The 12843-nt window shown below is 46.9% G+C and overlaps 1 protein-coding gene across 1 annotated transcript in view; it reads left to right on the forward strand.

Moving 5' to 3' along the window:
- Window positions 1-12843, forward strand: part of LOC117404603 (phospholipid scramblase 2-like) — a 34318-nt gene that overhangs the window by 5575 nt on the left and 15900 nt on the right. The gene's annotated exons all lie outside the window — the stretch shown is intronic.

Raw genomic sequence — 12843 nt, forward strand, 5'->3', positions numbered from 1 at the left:
CTGAGTCTCTGTGATTATCCACCTGAGTCTCTGTGATTATCCACCTGAGTCTCTGCGATTATCCACCTGAGTCTCTGCGATTATCCACCTGAGTCTCTGTGATTATCCACCTGAGTCTGAGTCTCTGTGATTATCCACCTGAGTCTCTGTGATTATCCACCTGAGTCTGAGTCTCTGTGATTATCCACCTGAGTCTCTGTGATTATCCACCTGAGTCTCTGTGATTATCCACCCGAGTCTCTGTGATTATCCACCTGAGTCTCTGTGATTATCCACCTGAGTCTCTGTGATTATCCACCTGAGTCTCTGTGATTATCCACCTGAGTCTCTGTGATTATCCACCTGAGTCTCTGTGATTATCCACCTGAGTCTCTGTGATTATCCACCTGAGTCTCTGTGATTATCCACCTGAGTCTCTGTGATTATCCACCTGAGTCTCTGTGATTATCCACCTGAGTCTCTGTGATTATCCACCTGAGTCTCTGTGATTATCCACCCGAGTCTCTGTGATTATCCACCCGAGTCTCTGTGATTATCCACCTGAGTCTCTGTGATTATCCACCTGAGTCTCTGTGATTATCCACCTGAGTCTCTGCGATTATCCACCTGAGTCTCTGTGATTATCCACCTGAGTCTGAGTCTCTGTGATTATCCACCTGAGTCTCTGTGATTATCCACCTGAGTCTGAGTCTCTGTGATTATCCACCTGAGTCTCTGTGATTATCCACCTGAGTCTCTGTGATTATCCACCCGAGTCTCTGTGATTATCCACCTGAGTCTCTGTGATTATCCACCTGAGTCTCTGTGATTATCCACCTGAGTCTCTGTGATTATCCACCTGAGTCTCTGTGATTATCCACCTGAGTCTCTGTGATTATCCACCTGAGTCTCTGTGATTATCCACCTGAGTCTCTGTGATTATCCACCTGAGTCTCTGTGATTATCCACCTGAGTCTCTGTGATTATCCACCTGAGTCTCTGTGATTATCCACCTGAGTCTCTGTGATTATCCACCCGAGTCTCTGTGATTATCCACCCGAGTCTCTGTGATTATCCACCTGAGTCTCTGTGATTATCCACCTGAGTCTCTGTGATTATCCACCCGAGTCTCTGTGATTATCCACCTGAGTCTCTGATCATCCACCTGAGTCTGTGATTATCCACCTGAGTCTCTGTGATTATCCACCTGAGTCTCTGTGATTATCCACCTGAGTCTCTGTGATTATCCACCTGAGTCTCTGATTATCCACCCGAGTCTCTGCGATTATCCACCTGAGTCTCTGTGATTATCCACCCGAGTCTCTGTGATTATCCACCTGAGTCTCTGATTATCCACCTGAGTCTCTGTGATTATCCACCTGAGTCTCTGCGATTATCCACCTGAGTCTCTGTGATTATCCACCTGAGTCTCTGCGATTATCCACCCGAGTCTCTGCGATTATCCACCCGAGTCTCTGCGATTATCCACCCGAGTCTCTGTGATTATCCACCTGAGTCTCTGCGATTATCCACCTGAGTCTCTGCGATTATCCACCTGAGTCTCTGCGATTATCCACCCGAGTCTCTGTGATTATCCACCTGAGTCTCTGTGATTATCCACCTGAGTCTCTGCGATTATCCACCCGAGTCTCTGTGATTATCCACCTGAGTCTCTGCGATTATCCACCTGAGTCTCTGCGATTATCCACCTGAGTCTCTGCGATTATCCACCCGAGTCTCTGCGATTATCCACCCGAGTCTCTGCGATTATCCACCTGAGTCTCTGCGATTATCCACCTGAGTCTCTGCGATTATCCACCTGAGTCTCTGTGATTATCCACCTGAGTCTCTGCGATTATCCACCTGAGTCTCTGTGGATAGCAGAGACTAAATCCACTCCAATCTTAAGCTCCTTTTATTGCTGAATGTGATTTTATAATTAATAGCACACAACACTTTTTATGTGTGCAAGCACTCTTGTCTTCTCTGTATTTGGATAGTGGCATCTCTGTTAAAATTCACGTTTTGATCCATAAGGATTTGAATCGAAGTGTAGTGTCTACAACAAATATACTGACACTGCTGCGTTTCTTCTATTGTTTTATATTAAAAAAAAATATATAAAAAATCTACTTATTTGCACTGTACAAAACCACGCAGGTCCTGCAAATTTCGAACCCCAGGCGCTCCCAATTCTCTAATAGTATCTTATTCAGAAAGAAAACCTGTTGATTAAACTTTTGTATTTAAATAAGCAATGTGTAATAATGTCCTCATCCTTTTTTTTTCTAATGTTTAAAAATTTTTAGAGGAGGGAACACAAGTGCCTCTGGTATTTATCATGGCTGGCTCGGACGATACTACTGACCTAGGAAGTGTGAACAGATTTCTTTAGCATAACTGAGAACTTTCTTTAGCCTAATGCGGTACCAGATATAAAAAATAAAGAAAACGCTGTAAAATGTGTGTCTTTCAAAACTACACTTTTGTGCCTGTATAGCATGTAGCAATTCCCATGCTACATAATGTGGGTGTAAGTCTCACCCACCTGTCCCTTTAATTAGGGTCAGTAGCCTGGCCAGGTCAAAACTTCATTTCCCATAGTTCCTTGCAACCACCCTCTGTTCATCCTCTCTCCCCATTGGCTCATTCAGATTTCCTCCCCTCCAATCTCAGAGCTCCTTAGTAGCCAGCAGTTGTATTAAAGCTGGCTAATCAGGCCTGAGGGGGACTCCCTTTCTCAGAGGAATCCATTTAACTACAGCATTTTCTCTACTTAAATTTCAGTGAATCCATTAACATCTTTAGATAATTCCAGTGCATCCGTTTATTTTCTTTTGTTGCTGCGCTTTATCTAAACTGCTCTTTTTGTTTTCACTGTTACTTGTTTAAGTTTAGCTGTTTTTCTAGGTCTGTTTAGTGTTTGTTGTTTTATGTGTGACAGCCTCCATTTTTTCCTGATCCTCCTGATTTTTTCAAAACAACTGTTCACCATTCAACTCAACACTACTGGACAGTCTCAACAATTTCAACGTACTCAATGTTTTCAACCTTCTACAATAACCATCATTTCGGGACACTTTGCTGGACTGCCTTATTTGTGGGTGAGATCATTTCTTTTTTGTTTGGATTTTTTCTACTTTAATTTGATACTTTGTTTCCTGTATTTTTTTGTTATTTTGTTACTTTGTATGGATTTCAATTACCCTGCTATTACTGGACTTGTTGGGCCTACCTGTCATTCTCCCACCATCTTTTGTCTATCTGTGTGTGTTGTGTTTGTGAGTGTGGGTTTATTGGAGACCCTCCGGACACCATTCATTTTCTACTTTGTGAATCTGTTTAGCCTTCTGTTTGTCCCTACATCTGTACCATCTTATTTCTTACCTGTTACCTGCAATTATTTGAATTACTTTCTTATCATTATTCATTTCATTCATTTGTTCATTTTTTCATTTGTTGACATTATTGTTCACAATAATAAACCGATTGTTCTTGAAATTGACACCTCTGACGTCCCTGCTTTTGCTGTCTGTCACTCTTGCTGACTTATTTAGCTATAGGAATAGGGCCAGTAGTATCTCCTTAGGGAGGACAGTGCAACTGCTTCTCAGTTGTGCAGAGTGATCGTTACAGAATTGGTGGCCCGTACGGGGACCCTTTGTGTCATTAAATTCAAATCTAAATTCATCAGTTTAAATTGTTGGGAACTTAATGTCAGAAATGGAAAATCAGACCTTGACTTCGCTAAACTTCTCTGAGATTGGAGATAGACCCCATGTGACTATCAGAGAGCCTATCACAGAGATAACAACCCGCATTAGTGACCTGTACATTACACAGGAAGGGGCAGATCTTTCTGGAGGCGATGATGATGAAGGGAACCTTACTGACAGTGTTGTGATAGGGCAATTGACTGAGTACTGTTCCCATCTCACTGACCGTGTTGAGCAACTGGAAACACAGCTGTCTGAGTTACAGGAGAGCAGCATTAATCGTGAACAGGTCCTGCGAGGTTACATCGAAGGACGCTTCACAGATATGGAGAATCGAAGGCAAGAGGCCCTTGACGAAATGGATCTGGAAGTGGTGAAGTGCCTGAAACGCCGCGATGTGCTGTGGGGAGAAGAGCTGAAGAAACTCTTCAAAAAGACCAGCACCCCTCGTCTACCACTTTCTTTGCCGTCTCTCTCCTCTAGAAAGCGGTCTGCACCACAACAATTCTCCTTTGATGGTGGGTCTGCTGATTACCATGGCTCCAGAACTGAAGGAAGTCTTTCCCAAGCAAAGCTGCCCATTAAAATCAACTTCCCAGAGTTTGGCAGGGAGGCCAGCAGCGATGCCATTGACTTCCTGGACAAATGTGATGAATTCCTAGCGCTACGACCCATGACACCAAATCAGATCCTGGCAACCATGTCCAGTGTGCTGAAAGGCTCAGCAAAGAGCTGGTGGGTTGCAGAGCGCAAGGGAATCCACTCCTGGGAACAGTTCAAGACTGTCTTCCGTCAAGCCTTTCTGCCATCTGACTTCCAGACCGAAGGGGAAGACCGACTCTGCTCCAGAGTCCAGCTGCCTGACGAGCGAATCCTTGACTTCGCCTATGACTATCGTGCCCTATGTCTGCGCTGGAAGCCAGACTTGGAGGAAACTGAGTTGGTTGGTCGCATTCTCAACAGCTGTAATCCCAAACTGGCAAGCTCCCTTAGGGGAACAGTGAAGACAGTGGCAGAACTGGTGCGCATCGGGACCCAGGTGGAGAGAGACAACGCTGCTCAGCGGGAATACTGGGTCAAGTCAAACTCCAGCAAAGCCGTTCAGGACAAGAAGAGCCATAAAGGAGCTACGAAGAAGCCGGCAGAGGTCAGCATGGTGAGAAGCCAGGAGAAGAAAAATATAGTTCCTGCTGCAAGCCTGACTCTGCTGATCGTGGATGTAGGCGTTCGAGGGCTCCAAGGGCCTGCAGTCCTGGACACTGGGAGCACCTTCACTCTGATGAGAGAGAGTCTCTGGAGGAAGATCGCTCATCCAGGGGAAGAGCTGGAGTCTGCACAGGACCAGTATTTCATGCTGGCGGATGGACAGTCACACCAGGCCAAAGGTCAAGTTCGCCTCACTTACCTTCTCCACGGAGAGATCTGGTTTCTAGGCACATATGTCCTACAGGATCATCACCTGACGTTTCCCCTTGTTCTAGGCTTGGATTTCTTGGAGAAAACTCATACCCAGATTGACATTGTCAATAGGCAGTATGGTGTCAAACATCAGAAGGATTTCTCCTACCATCCTTTTTTGCCACGGTATGAGGGGGAAGCTTCCTGGGACAGGTCCTTATCGAGTGTCAGCCTCTACTTCCATACATCTTGCCAGCCACCTACCACCTCTGATCCAAAGCCATGCCAACCGGCGAAGGTGACCATGACCATCACCTCAGCTGAACCATCTCCTGTCGAGCAACAACTCCAGAACCTCCAGCAAAAGTGGTCTTCAGTCTGCACTGATAAGTTGGGAATGACAACAGTCACCCGTCACTCCATCTCCACTGAGGACGAAGTCCCTGTTCGGGGTCGACTGTATAGAGCGTCTCCACTGAAGAAGGCTTTAATCAAGGAACACGTCCAAGACATGCTGCTGGACGGAGTTATAGAACCATCTAACTCCCCATGGTCCTCTCCAGTGGTGCTCACAGAGAAGAAAGATGGTGGTTACAGGTTCTGTGTGGACTACAGAAAGCTGAATGCAAAGACTGTCTTTGATGCATATCCCATGCCCCTCATTCATGACATCCTGGAGTCCCTGAGTGGTGCTGCGGTATTCAGTTCCCTTGATCTACGCTCGGGTTACTGGCAAGTGGCGATGGACTCAGGAAGTAGAGCGAAGACTGCGTTTACCACACCCTTTGGTTTTTATCAATTTAATGTAATGCCATTTGGGTTAAAAAATGCTGCAGCCACTTTTCAACGGCTGATGGAGAGAGTGTTAGGAGACCTCCGAGGGAAGATCTGTTTCGTCTACATAGATGACATCATTGTCTATTCACCAAACTCCGCACAGCATCTTCAAGACCTCGAAGCTGTCTTCCACAAACTTCATCTGGCCCGTCTTACTCTCAATCTCAAAAAATGCCACTTCTTTAAACACACTCTCCATTTCCTTGGTCATGTGGTTTCAGGTGAGGGTGTAGCTGCTGATCCCCACAAGCTCCAAGCCATCCAGGAATATCCCATTCCTACCAACTTGAAGGAGGTTCAACGGTTCCTAGGTTTGGCAGGGTGGTACCACAAGTACATCCCCAGGTTTGCGGATATTGCTGCCCCACTTAACAACTTGAAAAAGAAAGATGTCCCCTGGAAATGGACAGGAGAGTGCCAGAAGAGTTTCAAACTCCTCCAAGAAGCTTTGATCAGTCCTCCAGTCCTCGCTCACCCGGACATCAACAAGACGTTCCGAGTCTTTACTGATGCCAGCGATGTAGGACTTGGAGCGGTTCTGACTCAGCTAGAAGGAGATGATGAGAAGGTAATAGCCTACGCCTCCAAATTACTGAACTCTGCCGAAAAAAACTACTCCACATCCGAAAAGGAGTGTTTCGCTGTTGTGTGGGCAGTAGAAAAATGGCGGCATTATCTGGAGGGGGTGGAGTTTGAGGTTGTCACTGACCACGCTGCACTCTCCTGGGCATTCAACAACCCAAAAACCTCTTCCAGACTGACCCGCTGGACTCTTCGCCTACAACAATTCACTTTTACCGTTATTTACAGGAAAGGTAGTCTGAATCTTGTACCTGATGCACTCTCCAGAGCTCCACTTGTACCACCTTCAACTCCTTCTGCGTCAGTGTGTGCTAGCAATGCCCCTGCGAGTAGCATGGATCTTCCCACCACCATGGACCAGATTGCGGCCGCTCAGTCCAAAGACCCAGCTATCTCTGACATCATCAATGACATTGCTTCCAATACTGCCAAGGATAACCGCATCTCCTTCATCCAACAGCAGGGACTTGTGTATCGCCGGGTGCCTATTCCTAAACAAGGATTCCGATACCAGCTGGTTATTCCGGAACAGCTGACGGATTCCTTCCTCCACTACTACCATGACAACCCTTTGGGAGGTCACCTGGGCAGGATGAAGACCCTGTTGCGCATGCTGGAGGTTGCATGGTGGCCCTCCATCCGTAAAGATACATGGCACCACATAAAGGAGTGTCAAACCTGCCAGAAGTACAAACCGTCCAACACCAAACCTGCAGGTCAACTCCAGTCCACTACTGTGAAGGAGCCCGGAGAGATGCTGGGTCTGGACCTAATGGGACCTTTCCCAAGAAGTAAAAAAGGTAACACTTACATCCTGGTCATTGTTGATTACTTCACAAAGTGGGTTGAGCTGTTTCCATTGCGGGACAGTAAGACCACCAAAATTGTGAACATTTTGACGCAGGAAATATTCACTCGATGGGGAACACCGCAACACATTCTTTCAGACCGTGGACCTCAGTTCACGAGCCAGTTACTCGCAGAGGTGTGCAAGACCTGGGGAGTCGTACAAAAACTCACCACCAGCTACCACCCACAGACCAACCTGACAGAACGCGTGAACCGCACCTTAAAGACCATGGTTGCATCTTTCGTCGGGAAAAACCATCAGCTGTGGGATCAGTGGCTACCCGAGTTTCGTTTCGCCCTCAACACCGCCAAACATGAAACCACTGGCTTCTCTCCTGCAGTACTAGCGCTCGGAAGGACCATCAGAGGCCCATTGGACCGATTAATCGCTGTTGCTCCTGCTCCATCCACCGATCCCTACCAACTGCTAGATCGCCAGCAGCAGATTGCCGAAGAGGTGAGGGATCACGTTGCCAAAGCTCAAAAACGGCAAGCTCGGAATTACAATGCCCGGAGAGCACACTGTCAGTATGAAGAAGGTGAGTTAGTCTGGATAAGATCTCACCCCTTATCTGATGCCTCTGGGAAGTTTTCCGCAAAACTTGCCCCTAAATGGTTTGGGCCAGCTCTTGTAACCAAGAGACTTGGACCCAACAACTACAAAGTCAAGTGGGGGGAGCCAGATTATTTCAAAGAGGATACCGTCAATATTGTTAATTTAAAACGCTACTATGGCGTTCGTCCCTTGCACCTCCAGTGTGGGGGGGGGGAATATGTAGCAATTCCCATGCTACATAATGTGGGTGTAAGTCTCACCCACCTGTCCCTTTAATTAGGGTCAGTAGCCTGGCCAGGTCAAAACTTCATTTCCCATAGTTCCTTGCAACCACCCTCTGTTCATCCTCTCTCCCCATTGGCTCATTCAGATTTCCTCCCCTCCAATCTCAGAGCTCCTTAGTAGCCAGCAGTTGTATTAAAGCTGGCTAATCAGGCCTGAGGGGGACTCCCTTTCTCAGAGGAATCCATTTAACTACAGCATTTTCTCTACTTAAATTTCAGTGAATCCATTAACATCTTTAGATAATTCCAGTGCATCCGTTTATTTTCTTTTGTTGCTGCGCTTTATCTAAACTGCTCTTTTTGTTTTCACTGTTACTTGTTTAAGTTTAGCTGTTTTTCTAGGTCTGTTTAGTGTTTGTTGTTTTATGTGTGACAGCCTCCATTTTTTCCTGATCCTCCTGATTTTTTCAAAACAACTGTTCACCATTCAACTCAACACTACTGGACAGTCTCAACAATTTCAACGTACTCAATGTTTTCAACCTTCTACAATAACCATCATTTCGGGACACTTTGCTGGACTGCCTTATTTGTGGGTGAGATCATTTCTTTTTTGTTTGGATTTTTTCTACTTTAATTTGATACTTTGTTTCCTGTATTTTTTTGTTATTTTGTTACTTTGTATGGATTTCAATTACCCTGCTATTACTGGACTTGTTGGGCCTACCTGTCATTCTCCCACCATCTTTTGTCTATCTGTGTGTGTTGTGTTTGTGAGTGTGGGTTTATTGGAGACCCTCCGGACACCATTCATTTTCTACTTTGTGAATCTGTTTAGCCTTCTGTTTGTCCCTACATCTGTACCATCTTATTTCTTACCTGTTACCTGCAATTATTTGAATTACTTTCTTATCATTATTCATTTCATTCATTTGTTCATTTTTTCATTTGTTGACATTATTGTTCACAATAATAAACCGATTGTTCTTGAAATTGACACCTCTGACGTCCCTGCTTTTGCTGTCTGTCACTCTTGCTGACTTATTTAGCTATAGGAATAGGGCCAGTAGTATCTCCTTAGGGAGGACAGTGCAACTGCTTCTCAGTTGTGCAGAGTGATCGTTACAGAATTGGTGGCCCGTACGGGGACCCTTTGTGTCATTAAATTCAAATCTAAATTCATCAGTTTAAATTGTTGGGAACTTAATGTCAGAAATGGAAAATCAGACCTTGACTTCGCTAAACTTCTCTGAGATTGGAGATAGACCCCATGTGACTATCAGAGAGCCTATCACAGAGATAACAACCCGCATTAGTGACCTGTACATTACACAGGAAGGGGCAGATCTTTCTGGAGGCGATGATGATGAAGGGAACCTTACTGACAGTGTTGTGATAGGGCAATTGACTGAGTACTGTTCCCATCTCACTGACCGTGTTGAGCAACTGGAAACACAGCTGTCTGAGTTACAGGAGAGCAGCATTAATCGTGAACAGGTCCTGCGAGGTTACATCGAAGGACGCTTCACAGATATGGAGAATCGAAGGCAAGAGGCCCTTGACGAAATGGATCTGGAAGTGGTGAAGTGCCTGAAACGCCGCGATGTGCTGTGGGGAGAAGAGCTGAAGAAACTCTTCAAAAAGACCAGCACCCCTCGTCTACCACTTTCTTTGCCGTCTCTCTCCTCTAGAAAGCGGTCTGCACCACAACAATTCTCCTTTGATGGTGGGTCTGCTGATTACCATGGCTCCAGAACTGAAGGAAGTCTTTCCCAAGCAAAGCTGCCCATTAAAATCAACTTCCCAGAGTTTGGCAGGGAGGCCAGCAGCGATGCCATTGACTTCCTGGACAAATGTGATGAATTCCTAGCGCTACGACCCATGACACCAAATCAGATCCTGGCAACCATGTCCAGTGTGCTGAAAGGCTCAGCAAAGAGCTGGTGGGTTGCAGAGCGCAAGGGAATCCACTCCTGGGAACAGTTCAAGACTGTCTTCCGTCAAGCCTTTCTGCCATCTGACTTCCAGACCGAAGGGGAAGACCGACTCTGCTCCAGAGTCCAGCTGCCTGACGAGCGAATCCTTGACTTCGCCTATGACTATCGTGCCCTATGTCTGCGCTGGAAGCCAGACTTGGAGGAAACTGAGTTGGTTGGTCGCATTCTCAACAGCTGTAATCCCAAACTGGCAAGCTCCCTTAGGGGAACAGTGAAGACAGTGGCAGAACTGGTGCGCATCGGGACCCAGGTGGAGAGAGACAACGCTGCTCAGCGGGAATACTGGGTCAAGTCAAACTCCAGCAAAGCCGTTCAGGACAAGAAGAGCCATAAAGGAGCTACGAAGAAGCCGGCAGAGGTCAGCATGGTGAGAAGCCAGGAGAAGAAAAATATAGTTCCTGCTGCAAGCCTGACTCTGCTGATCGTGGATGTAGGCGTTCGAGGGCTCCAAGGGCCTGCAGTCCTGGACACTGGGAGCACCTTCACTCTGATGAGAGAGAGTCTCTGGAGGAAGATCGCTCATCCAGGGGAAGAGCTGGAGTCTGCACAGGACCAGTATTTCATGCTGGCGGATGGACAGTCACACCAGGCCAAAGGTCAAGTTCGCCTCACTTACCTTCTCCACGGAGAGATCTGGTTTCTAGGCACATATGTCCTACAGGATCATCACCTGACGTTTCCCCTTGTTCTAGGCTTGGATTTCTTGGAGAAAACTCATACCCAGATTGACATTGTCAATAGGCAGTATGGTGTCAAACATCAGAAGGATTTCTCCTACCATCCTTTTTTGCCACGGTATGAGGGGGAAGCTTCCTGGGACAGGTCCTTATCGAGTGTCAGCCTCTACTTCCATACATCTTGCCAGCCACCTACCACCTCTGATCCAAAGCCATGCCAACCGGCGAAGGTGACCATGACCATCACCTCAGCTGAACCATCTCCTGTCGAGCAACAACTCCAGAACCTCCAGCAAAAGTGGTCTTCAGTCTGCACTGATAAGTTGGGAATGACAACAGTCACCCGTCACTCCATCTCCACTGAGGACGAAGTCCCTGTTCGGGGTCGACTGTATAGAGCGTCTCCACTGAAGAAGGCTTTAATCAAGGAACACGTCCAAGACATGCTGCTGGACGGAGTTATAGAACCATCTAACTCCCCATGGTCCTCTCCAGTGGTGCTCACAGAGAAGAAAGATGGTGGTTACAGGTTCTGTGTGGACTACAGAAAGCTGAATGCAAAGACTGTCTTTGATGCATATCCCATGCCCCTCATTCATGACATCCTGGAGTCCCTGAGTGGTGCTGCGGTATTCAGTTCCCTTGATCTACGCTCGGGTTACTGGCAAGTGGCGATGGACTCAGGAAGTAGAGCGAAGACTGCGTTTACCACACCCTTTGGTTTTTATCAATTTAATGTAATGCCATTTGGGTTAAAAAATGCTGCAGCCACTTTTCAACGGCTGATGGAGAGAGTGTTAGGAGACCTCCGAGGGAAGATCTGTTTCGTCTACATAGATGACATCATTGTCTATTCACCAAACTCCGCACAGCATCTTCAAGACCTCGAAGCTGTCTTCCACAAACTTCATCTGGCCCGTCTTACTCTCAATCTCAAAAAATGCCACTTCTTTAAACACACTCTCCATTTCCTTGGTCATGTGGTTTCAGGTGAGGGTGTAGCTGCTGATCCCCACAAGCTCCAAGCCATCCAGGAATATCCCATTCCTACCAACTTGAAGGAGGTTCAACGGTTCCTAGGTTTGGCAGGGTGGTACCACAAGTACATCCCCAGGTTTGCGGATATTGCTGCCCCACTTAACAACTTGAAAAAGAAAGATGTCCCCTGGAAATGGACAGGAGAGTGCCAGAAGAGTTTCAAACTCCTCCAAGAAGCTTTGATCAGTCCTCCAGTCCTCGCTCACCCGGACATCAACAAGACGTTCCGAGTCTTTACTGATGCCAGCGATGTAGGACTTGGAGCGGTTCTGACTCAGCTAGAAGGAGATGATGAGAAGGTAATAGCCTACGCCTCCAAATTACTGAACTCTGCCGAAAAAAACTACTCCACATCCGAAAAGGAGTGTTTCGCTGTTGTGTGGGCAGTAGAAAAATGGCGGCATTATCTGGAGGGGGTGGAGTTTGAGGTTGTCACTGACCACGCTGCACTCTCCTGGGCATTCAACAACCCAAAAACCTCTTCCAGACTGACCCGCTGGACTCTTCGCCTACAACAATTCACTTTTACCGTTATTTACAGGAAAGGTAGTCTGAATCTTGTACCTGATGCACTCTCCAGAGCTCCACTTGTACCACCTTCAACTCCTTCTGCGTCAGTGTGTGCTAGCAATGCCCCTGCGAGTAGCATGGATCTTCCCACCACCATGGACCAGATTGCGGCCGCTCAGTCCAAAGACCCAGCTATCTCTGACATCATCAATGACATTGCTTCCAATACTGCCAAGGATAACCGCATCTCCTTCATCCAACAGCAGGGACTTGTGTATCGCCGGGTGCCTATTCCTAAACAAGGATTCCGATACCAGCTGGTTATTCCGGAACAGCTGACGGATTCCTTCCTCCACTACTACCATGACAACCCTTTGGGAGGTCACCTGGGCAGGATGAAGACCCTGTTGCGCATGCTGGAGGTTGCATGGTGGCCCTCCATCCGTAAAGATACATGGCACCACATAAAGGAGTGTCAAA

Source organism: Acipenser ruthenus, chromosome 50, assembly GCF_902713425.1.
Source record: "Acipenser ruthenus chromosome 50, fAciRut3.2 maternal haplotype, whole genome shotgun sequence".
Lineage (NCBI taxonomy): Eukaryota > Metazoa > Chordata > Actinopteri > Acipenseriformes > Acipenseridae > Acipenser > Acipenser ruthenus.